The sequence below is a fragment of the Triticum aestivum genome, chromosome 2D, assembly GCF_018294505.1.
Source record: "Triticum aestivum cultivar Chinese Spring chromosome 2D, IWGSC CS RefSeq v2.1, whole genome shotgun sequence".
NCBI lineage: Eukaryota > Viridiplantae > Streptophyta > Magnoliopsida > Poales > Poaceae > Triticum > Triticum aestivum.
Window position 1 is genome coordinate 201,891,248 of NC_057799.1, and position 10,017 is coordinate 201,901,264.

The following is a 10,017-nucleotide window of genomic DNA, read 5'->3' on the forward strand; positions in this document are numbered from 1 at the left end:
GCTTGTGCGTCAACCTTTTTTTAGGAAAGCCTCAAATCTGTGGAAAACAGCATACAGCCCATCTGCCATTATTTCTAATAATTTACAGCCCATTTGCTAATTCTTAAGGTTTTTTTTGGAGCCCATATTCTTTTTGTTAGCATTACAGCCCATATTGTGGCCACGGTTAAAAAATTATGCGAAATTTTGCATATTTCGGTGCGGTCCAAACTGTTTTTAATCCCGAAATTTCGACTCACATTCAAGATGATTTTAAAAATAAATGTATATCAATATAAAATCCAACAAATTCTCCACGCATTAATATTAATGTAATTTAAAATCTCGAAATGAAAAAAACATATTTGAAACTAATTGTCGGTTTGATGTGTTTTAAAAATGTACAGCCCATTTCTCATTACTGATAGGCCATTTTCTCGCCAGCCGAATGAAGCTCTCCTCGTCTTGAAAGATTTGCCGCCGAACAGGCCTGACAAAGCGACTTACTTGGCAAATCACAAAAAAACTAGGTTGTGGCCGTGGACCCAGCTGTCAGCCTCTCCACATACAGTACTCTTCCGATGGAAGTCGGTCGTTGACCACATTGACCACGCCGCGCCAAGAGTACCAAGGCGGTAGATGACGGCGAGGCCTAGGAAGGGGATGACGCGGAGCCGGGGAAGACGCGGCAGTGGATGCCCACGCGGAGAGGAGTATGAGGGTTCACTGGTTCGGCTACGGCGTGAGGCTGCCGTCGCCGCAGAATAACAGGGGGTGTGGGTGAGTAGAGGGATACCCTGGGCCAGCGGTGGGAGTAGTAGGGGGGCGGTGAGGCCTCCGCGGCATCACAGCCGGCCACGAGTGGGAGGAGCACGCGGCACGACTGGCGCTGCTTTGGGCAGCTGGAGCAAGAAGACCAGAGGTTGAAGAAGCACTATGGCCATTGGATGGACATCGTACGGACACTGGAGCTAGAATCGTTCATATTGACTAAGTTGACAAAGCCATCTGTCCTCGTCAACTTAGTAGGCCCACAAGTCAGCCACCCACTATGGTGGGTCCCAGCTAGCAGGGGGTATTCATTTTTTGGTGCGTAATAAGGAGGCACTTCCTTGCGTGCGAAGATATAGCTCGTGGGTCCGACCTGTCAGCGGGGGGGACGTTTTTTTCGTGAAATACAGAAGCCCTTCCCACGTACAGTGCACGTACAGTGCGTAATAAGGAGGAACTTTCCTTGCGTGCGACCATGGACCTCGTGGGTCCCAGCCGTCAGGCTCTCCACGTACAGTCCTCTTTCGATGACTCTCGTATGTTGACCACGCCGCGCCGAGCGCACCGAGGCGGTGGACGATGGCGAGGCCCTAGACTGGAACGACCCGGAGATGGGGAAGATGCGGCAGTGGAGTCGCAGACGGAGAGGAGTGGGATACTTGACTGGTTCGGGTGCGGGGTGGGCCTACACTCGGCAGAGAATAACAGGAGGTGCGGAGTGGAGGGATGGCCTGGCCGTCGGCGGGGTAGCGTTTCGCTGAGGAGCGCAAAACAACGCCGCTGGACGCCGAAGGCTGGAGCAGGCGGTTCCGGCAGCGCTGGGGGAAGAAGACGAGAGATTGAAGCAGAATGCCGACCGTTGGATGTAAATCCAACGCCTTCTTAGGCTTCGACCTACTGGCCCACATGTCAGCCAGTCCATTTGTTTTTTAGTCCATTTGGTGGGCTGGGTGAAACAATGATGTAGCATCTATGCAGCCCGTTTAAATCCCATTTGCATTTTTCTCGAAATCCGCGGACTTGCTGGGCTGGGTGAAAATATCATGTTGGGCTAGACGGAGAAATGTTATAAAAACATAAACAGATGATTGCACGTCAGTAAAATCTTTGCAAGCTTATGTACGCCATCACTAGGAGTTAACTTGCCAAGTTATATATAAACAATTATTATTATTATTTTGTAAGAACTTTCAACTTACGATATAAAATATCATTTTAATTTGATGAGTTAATAGTACGTGGGGTATTATTATTTTTTAGGCTAGACGTGGGATAGTTGAGTTAGTTCTAGGGGAAAGTACTGGGAGAAAACTCAGTTTACATCGAAAAAGAAAGTGGGAGAAAATTCAGAGACCTGCTGGGTCCACCTGAGGAGGGGAATATGTTGGGAGGAAGGAGATTCAAAGCACGGCAGCCGAGTGAACTAGTTTTTTTTACGGGCAAGTGAACTAGTTTACATACATAAGCAAATAGCCACTAAAAAAAGCAATCAGGTTAATGGGTTCTTAAAAGAAATATTTCGGACAAAACAGATAATTACGACACATAGGCTAATGCATGAAACACTCAGATGATAAAGGTGCTTATAAACAGATAAAGTACAACATCTAGACCTTCCTGGCACGCTTGATCATGACGTTGCGGCTGTCCGTGTACTCGTCGGTTACGGGAAGCAGACACGCCCTCATGTCCAAGATCTGCCTGTACATGTCGTAGAATGCGTATGCGTCCTTGGCCGCGTAGGTTATGTAGGCTAGATTCAGAGGTACCTCCCATGTGTTCAGGTCGTCTTCTTTCATGTTGGTGTATCAGGGGTGGATGATGGTCTCAGCGAGGTCAACCATGGAGTCCTTCTCCTGCCCGTTGTTGATGATCTTGTATTGCTTCTGGATGTCGACAAGCTTGTTGCACCAGATGGCTGAATCGTCGCGTTCTTCCTTCTCTCCACCGTAGCGAAGGTGCAGTCGGCGCTGCCGATGAAACGGGCGAATGCTCCAGAACCTGGTGCAGCCATAGGACTGAGGCGAGGCAGAGCTTCACCGAGTCCGTATCGTTGGTGTACATCACATTCAACTTGGTGCAGCCATAGGACTGAACGGCGAACTCAAAGGGGAACTCCTTGCTGAAGTCCATATCTAGCAGGCTCACCCCTCGGATCGCCATTGGAGTCTCTTCAATTGAACGAGTGTGTAGGCGGCGGCAGCAGTTTTTTTTCCAGCTCTTGGGGAACTGGATTCAACAATAAGCTGAGTGTGTACAGGCGACAACAGTTACTACCCCTCCCTCGTCCGCTGCACGCGCGGCAGAAGATGCACCCTCGGCCACACGTCGGTTCACGAGCGGGTCTGTATTGGTACTGTAATAACAGGAGTTAGTGGTCACTTTACTTAAATTTAATTAGCTTTAATAGAAATTTATACTTAAAACAAGCAATGCATTCGCTCGTTCTATCAGTGCCACAGGATCAACATGCACAACAATTAGAATTATTATTCTCAGGACGCACACGATCAGCACATTTGTCGCACTTTCACAAAGATAATACTACCAAGTTTGAACTGTTTGTTATGGTTGTTGTCCTCTGCATCATCATGCCGTGTTTCCCAGCTTGCAAGAGTCAGAACCAACAAATAAGATCCAAAAAATAAGGACAACAAAGATGCCTACACATCTCATTGATTCCCAGCTTGCAAGATTCAGAACCAACAAATAAGATCCAAATAATAAGTACAACAAAGATGCCTACACATCTCATTGATTCCCAGCTTGCAAGATTCAGAACCAACAAATAAGATTCAAATAATAAGTACAACAAAGATGCCTACACATCTCACTGATTCCCAGCTTGCAAGATTCAGAACCAACCCATTAGAGCCTTTTGATAAAGTGAATATCGGGATTAAATCCATCTTGGCTAGCCATGTCATACAATCGAAGAACTTGGCGAATGCTCTTGACCGTCACAACATCTGTAGTTGAGTATTCCTGTTTGCACAGCATGTTTGCACAACACAAACAAGGAGACAGGAGAGCATGATTTCGCTTTAATAGCGGCCTCCTTGAACTCAACCTCCAGCTCTACTTGGATGAGGTCTGCCTGGAGTTCCATGATTCAATTCATGCGCCTTTTTCTGCAGTTCACCTGAAATTAAGCAAAGATTGCATCATTCAGCTAGCAAGAAGTACTTGCTCTTGTGAGCTGGCAGGTTCTTCTTTAGTAGTTGCACTAAAATTGAGGAACATTAAGGTTGGTTGTCCGGCTCATGTAAGGTGCAACTATAATTTTCTTATCCTTTTGTGCAGTTCCACTAAAATAAAGTGCCATTGTGGTGACAGTGACGGCTCCATCTTGCAAAGACTAATAAAATGTTGCACGAGATTACCGGCAGAACTTGACGGAGATTTTGGAAACTCCAATCACCATTTTGTGCAGTTGCACCAAAATTGAGAGATGTTGCCCACGTGACATTTTAGTTGAACTGCACAAGACACTCATTCCAAAAAAAGTGTGTTGTGCAGTTCACCAAAAGGTCACAATAGCAACAAGGTGAAATGGATATCCCTATCTGCACAAAAAGATAGAAAGTAAACAATTGCTGGTCAATAAGAATATACGAAACATATACAAAATGAAAAGAAGCATCTGAATTATGTTCATGGCAATCACGCAAGGATAGTAGAAATTTTAAAACGTCAGCAATGCTTCATGTTACCAGAAGCATTACGATCAACAATGAGATTTCTCAAATATGGGATTACTTTAATGGTGGCATTGCTTGTTTACCAAACACAGTAAATCAACAACAGCTAAAGAGTTGGTTTAAGGGCATGGGACCGTGGGGACACCAGGACACTCGGCAGCGTAAAGGAGCAACTTACTTATCATACTGGGGAAAACAGCAGGAGTGCCATTTGTAACACAGTTTAATTGCATCTTATCACTGGAGGCATTAGATTAACAATAACACTGGTTAGACATGTTCCTAAGGTAACAGTGTGATCGCTTCATTTTACATGCGCCCTTACATTAACAACAGCAAAAGGTTGGTATAAGGACATGCGACAGTGGACGCATCAGCATAATGTACCTACAAGGAGGCATAAAGTGGTGATGCCGAGTTTGTTCATGCTATGTGAGGGCAGCAAACCTAATCCTGGAGACCTTGTACTATGTGAGGGCAGCAAATCTAATCCTGGAGACCTTTTACTATGTGAGGGCAGCAAATCTAATCCTGGAGACCTTTTACTATGTGAGGGCAGCAAATCTAATCCTGGAGACCTTTTACTATGTGAGGGCAGCAAATCTAATCCTGAGACCTTTTACTATGTGAGGGCAGCAAATCTAATCCTGAGACCTTTTACTATGTGAGGGCAGCAAATCTAATCCTGGAGACCTTTTACTATGTGATGGCAGCAAATCTAATCCTGGACATACTCCGTTGACTTGTCCACTAGCCGCCACTTTCTATCCTTTTTTCAACCAATAATAGATCTGTTCCTTATCCAGTTTGTACTGCGTTTTCCCATTATTTCCCTTTTCAACCAAGAGACCGGTTGGGTATCCGGTCTCTACTACTTTCACCATATTATTTCCTCTTTGAATCAAGTCCTAGATTCATGCTACAACTTTCCCCCCTTTCTTCATTGTTTGAACAAAGCCCTAGATTCGAATGCATGAAGTAGCTTTACCTCTAATAATACTAAAAATTTAGGTGGCTTTGGAAGAGCTGATGGGAGTAGAAAAAGATGCACATGCAGACACGTGGGGAGCTGGGGCAGTAGAGCAAGGCCGTTTTCGAAGAACTTATACCTGAGGGTCGCCGGGATGTCGGCGGCGGCAGGTCGGATCTGCGGACAATACGGCAGGGAGGAAGAAGGGTCGGAGGACCTCCCGAGCCGCCGCTGTGTCGAAGAGAACGGCACGGGCAGAGGATCGGGCCCCTCCGGCAGCTGTGGGTTTCCTCCCTCGGCGGCGATGACCGCGTGAATGATGCACCTTTTAGTCCTCTACACACACCGGCCGAAGGGATCCGGCCGGATCTGTGACCAGCGGTGAGCAGAGAGAAAATGTCGCTACCGCTGTCTTGTTTATATCTGGAGAGGATGAGAGAATGAAGAGAGCAACCCTAGTAAAGCAAGCTCTCAGGCCCCTGCGTCCATATATAGTGGAGTGCTTATCTTTTCTCTCTCCACAACAAGCGTTTCAATTTGTGTACGTGGCATTAAAGAAAAGAAACTCTCTATTTAAGGTGACTACTGTACGACTCCTACTTACTACTAGTAGTACTACAGTATTGTTCACTTGTGCTCCCTGCCCCTCCATTCATTGAACAACCCCACGGGTGAATAAACATACAGTAAGTACTGTATTTATATAGAACGAACAAGCTCGAACTATTTTCGCGTAGTTAAAAGTTGAGGGCGGGGCTTTTGCCGGGCAGTACGCGTGGCAGTTTTCGGGTAGGCGGTTTGACAGAGAGGCGAGGAGGGTGAGCGAGTGGGGCTGTGCGATTTGACGGTGCGTTACTGCTGGAAAGACTTGTGATATGACCACTCACTATAGTCATGAATTACTGGCCCTTCGACCGGGGTGATGCCCCCCTTCCGTTCCGCGCTCTAATCTGGTGCATGACACGTCGACCCGGATGCTGGCTCTCCCACATGTCGGAGTAGTAAGAAGGAGCAAAGAATGATGCGGTATATACTAGTACTATACTACAGTACTACTCAGGTCGGAGGAGTGCGAACCATGGCAGCCCAGTGAACCAGCAGTGCGAACCACGGTAGCCCAGTGAACCAGCAGTAGAAAACAATGTGGTGATATGGCCATAAAAAACAATGTGCTATGGTCCACACTGTAGCATGTACAGTAACACTCCTCTTTGTTTGGACCCCTGAGTTAGAGCTAGTTTGGGTTGAAATAGCCTCAAATTATCGAAACAAGAGGGGTTAGTTTGAGCTAGTTTGCTCTAACCCAGCGAAAAAACTAGCCCGGTGGAGAGGTTCAAATTGGGTTAGTTATCCTCGGGCCCACTAAAAGAGAACTAAAAAAATCTCCCCTGCCCGCACCAGATCGCTCCCCCCCTCTCGCACGACTCCTCTCTGTTCCCCATAGGGCCGCTCGCCCTCTCTCTCCTCCATCCGCCCTCTCCTTCCGGCCTCCGCCGCCCTACTCCGGCCACCCTCTCCCTCCGGCCTTTGAAGGTCGCCCCGCTCCCCCTTCACCAGTCATTTTTCTCCCTCTGTCGTGCGCGGCGGCGGCGCATCTACCAGGGAGGTCGCGAGAGGGGTGAGTTTGTTCGTTCCTTCTCTGTCTCATGGCCATATCATTGATCTTGCTTGCTCTAGCGCTAATTCTGATTTGGAAAAGTAGATCCTGATCAAACTTGGTATAGATTTGTGGTGCACGCATGGAATTGTTTGATGCTGCTTGAGGAGGTAATAAATCTTTCTAGAGGCCCAAAGATTCAAGTCACCTTTCTAGGTATTTCAATTTCAGGCTTGCATTATTTCTAGAGGCCCAAAGATTCAGTTCACCTTTCTAGGTATTTCAGTTTCAGGCTTGCATTATTTCTAGAGGCCCAAAGATTCAGTTCGCCTTTCTAGGTATTTCACTTTCAGGCTTGCATTATTTCTAGAGGCCCAAAGATTCAGTTCACCTTTCTAGGTATTTCAGTTTCAGCTTGCATTATTTCTAGAGGCCCAAAGATTCAGTTCACCTTTCTAGGTATTTTAGTTACAGGCTTGCATTATTTCTAGAGGCCCAAAGATTAAGTTCCCAGTCGGCGGCAAGCGGCCCTGCTACCCATGCCGGTGTCGACCTCAACTCGCAAGGGCCGGCGTCGGAGGGGTTCCCGGGACTTGGGCTCTACAGAGCCTTCCTCCAGAGCGACGATGGCGAGCTCCTCCCTCGGTGCGTGAGGGGCTCCGGGCTCCCTCCCTACCGTGAATGACTTCCGTGATAAGTTAGCTCATTCTTTGTTTCATGAAGTGTTTTTTTATTTTGTGAAGCTTGATTGATGACTTGATGTTTAAGTGGGATATCTCATTTGTATGGACAAAGTAAAAATTATCATGTTTTGCATGCTTGATTTGTATAGATGGTTCGTTTATGTCAATTGTGAGCGGGAGGAGGCCACAGAAGAGCCGGCCACACCAAGAGGGTGCTTGGATCCAAGGGACTTATTTTAGTCTGACTAAAAATAGTCTCTTTAAGAGGCTAAAGTTCCAACCACCCCTGACTAAAGAGGGGCTAAAACTAGTCTTGAGACTAAAAAAATTTAGTCAGGGGTACCCCTACTAAAATGTGGATTAGTCCTCTCTCTCCTCATTTAACTCCTCTCCTATAACACAGGTGAGTTCTGGATTGGAGGGTTTGGAGGATAATAAATGCTCATTAACTTGATTTTAGTCTCTTTAGTATTTGGATCCAAGAATGGGTGAGGCTAGCAAGTTTTAGTCCCACTACTTTTAGTCATGGAACTAAAACGTATCCAAGCACCCTCCAAATCCGGCAGGAAATAGGGTCCAAAGTAGTCAAATGATTGAGATAGAGCATTTATTGTCAATCTAACCCTGCCATCCATACACCTCTTTGGTTTAGAGTTAGTTCAGGGTTAGAATCTAACTCTAACCTCTAACTGAGTTAGAGTTCTCCTCGTCTCGGTTCATCGCCATCATACTTTCCCCATTCCTGTGTTTTCAGTATCCTGCGAATCAAAGAGGCCCTTTTTTGCGGGAAAGATCAAAGAGGCCCTTAGACTGGTTTCGGTCCGGTCATTTTTTATAAACGTGTTATGTCCAAAATTTAATGAACGTGCTCCGGTTTCCACGAAAATAATCCGGTTTCATGTAGTAATTCATTCATTTATTTATTCTTCTGCGGGGGGTTTGCATGTAATTCGTGAGGTCTGAAATGTAAAGTACCCCGGCATATGCTCCGAGTCGTGCATGCACTACGACCCAGATGCTCTATGTCCCACATGTCGGCGAATGGGAGCACGTGGAAATAGCCTAGGAGTACATATAGGAGGATAAATGCGTGAAATAATATGTACTGTGAAGCGTAGCCGCGGTTCGAAAAGGAGACCTAAAGTGATGACAGCTATAGGTCGCACGCACCCAACTAGTGGTACTAGACATACGACTAATTTTTCCCTCAAAAAAAAAGAGGCACGAGTGCTTAGTACTCTTATTCTATAAACACGAGTCCCATCTGACAACAGCGTTTGTGCTACAGCTAGCTCTCCTCCCTCGTTTCTCTCTTCTAGTAATTCTAAACTCGGCCGACGCCCGGTGGGCGGGGTGGGTTTGCTCAACTGCGGCCCCACCTCACAGTGAAAACGTTACGACTAGAATAAAAATGCCATGTACTCCCTCCGTTCATAAATATAAGCCTTTTTAGATACTATTTCAAATGGAATACAGCATACAGATGTATGTAGACATAGTTTAGAGTGTAGATTCACTCATTTTGCTCCGTATGTAGTAGTCACTTGCTGGAATCTTTAGAAAGACTTATATTTGGGAACGGAGGGAGTACTATACTAATAAAACATTAAGGCCACGAGGCGATGCAGTGCTGGTTACAGGAGGCAAGAAGAGATGCATCCATCGACGACGTCCACCTCCTCGACTCAGGGCGCCGGCCCACCGAACGGTGCCTAAGTAGCAGCAGCTTTCGTGGCCAGGTCGACGTGCTTCTGAACAATGGCGTCCAAAGATTCCAGCCGCTGGAAGAAGGCCAACGTCTTTCTGTCCTCGCTTGCCTTGTAGTGGCCTATGTAGATGATTTCCTCGTAGACGTGGATGTGCAGGTCGACGGTTTCTTGCATGGCGAGGCGCTGCGCGGCGAGCGCGGCCTCGAGGTGCACATTCTTCATGGCGACCTCCGGCACCTGTAGGGCCACCAGGGCTTGAAAGAGTTCATCACCATGGAGGCCGATGAGGGTGGCAGGCAATGAGGAGCCTGGGCGCGCGGGCTGGAGCAGTACAGCAAGGTCGTCCGCGCGCTTCTTGACGGCGGTGAACTTGCGGATGGAGTTGACCATCATGTCGTCCATGCGAGAGGCGAAGCCGGCGCCGGCGAGGGCTACGATGCCTGCGGTCGCCAGCGCCGTCTGGAAACGCTGCGCGGTGCGGGGCCGCAGGCCGGCGCCTTGGATGATTTGGCACAGCCGACTGCCACTCGCGTCCATCGCCTCCATAGGTGCTTGTGGCTTCTGGTCACTTGGTCTTGGATTGGAGTGAGCAGTGTTGCGCAGAGAC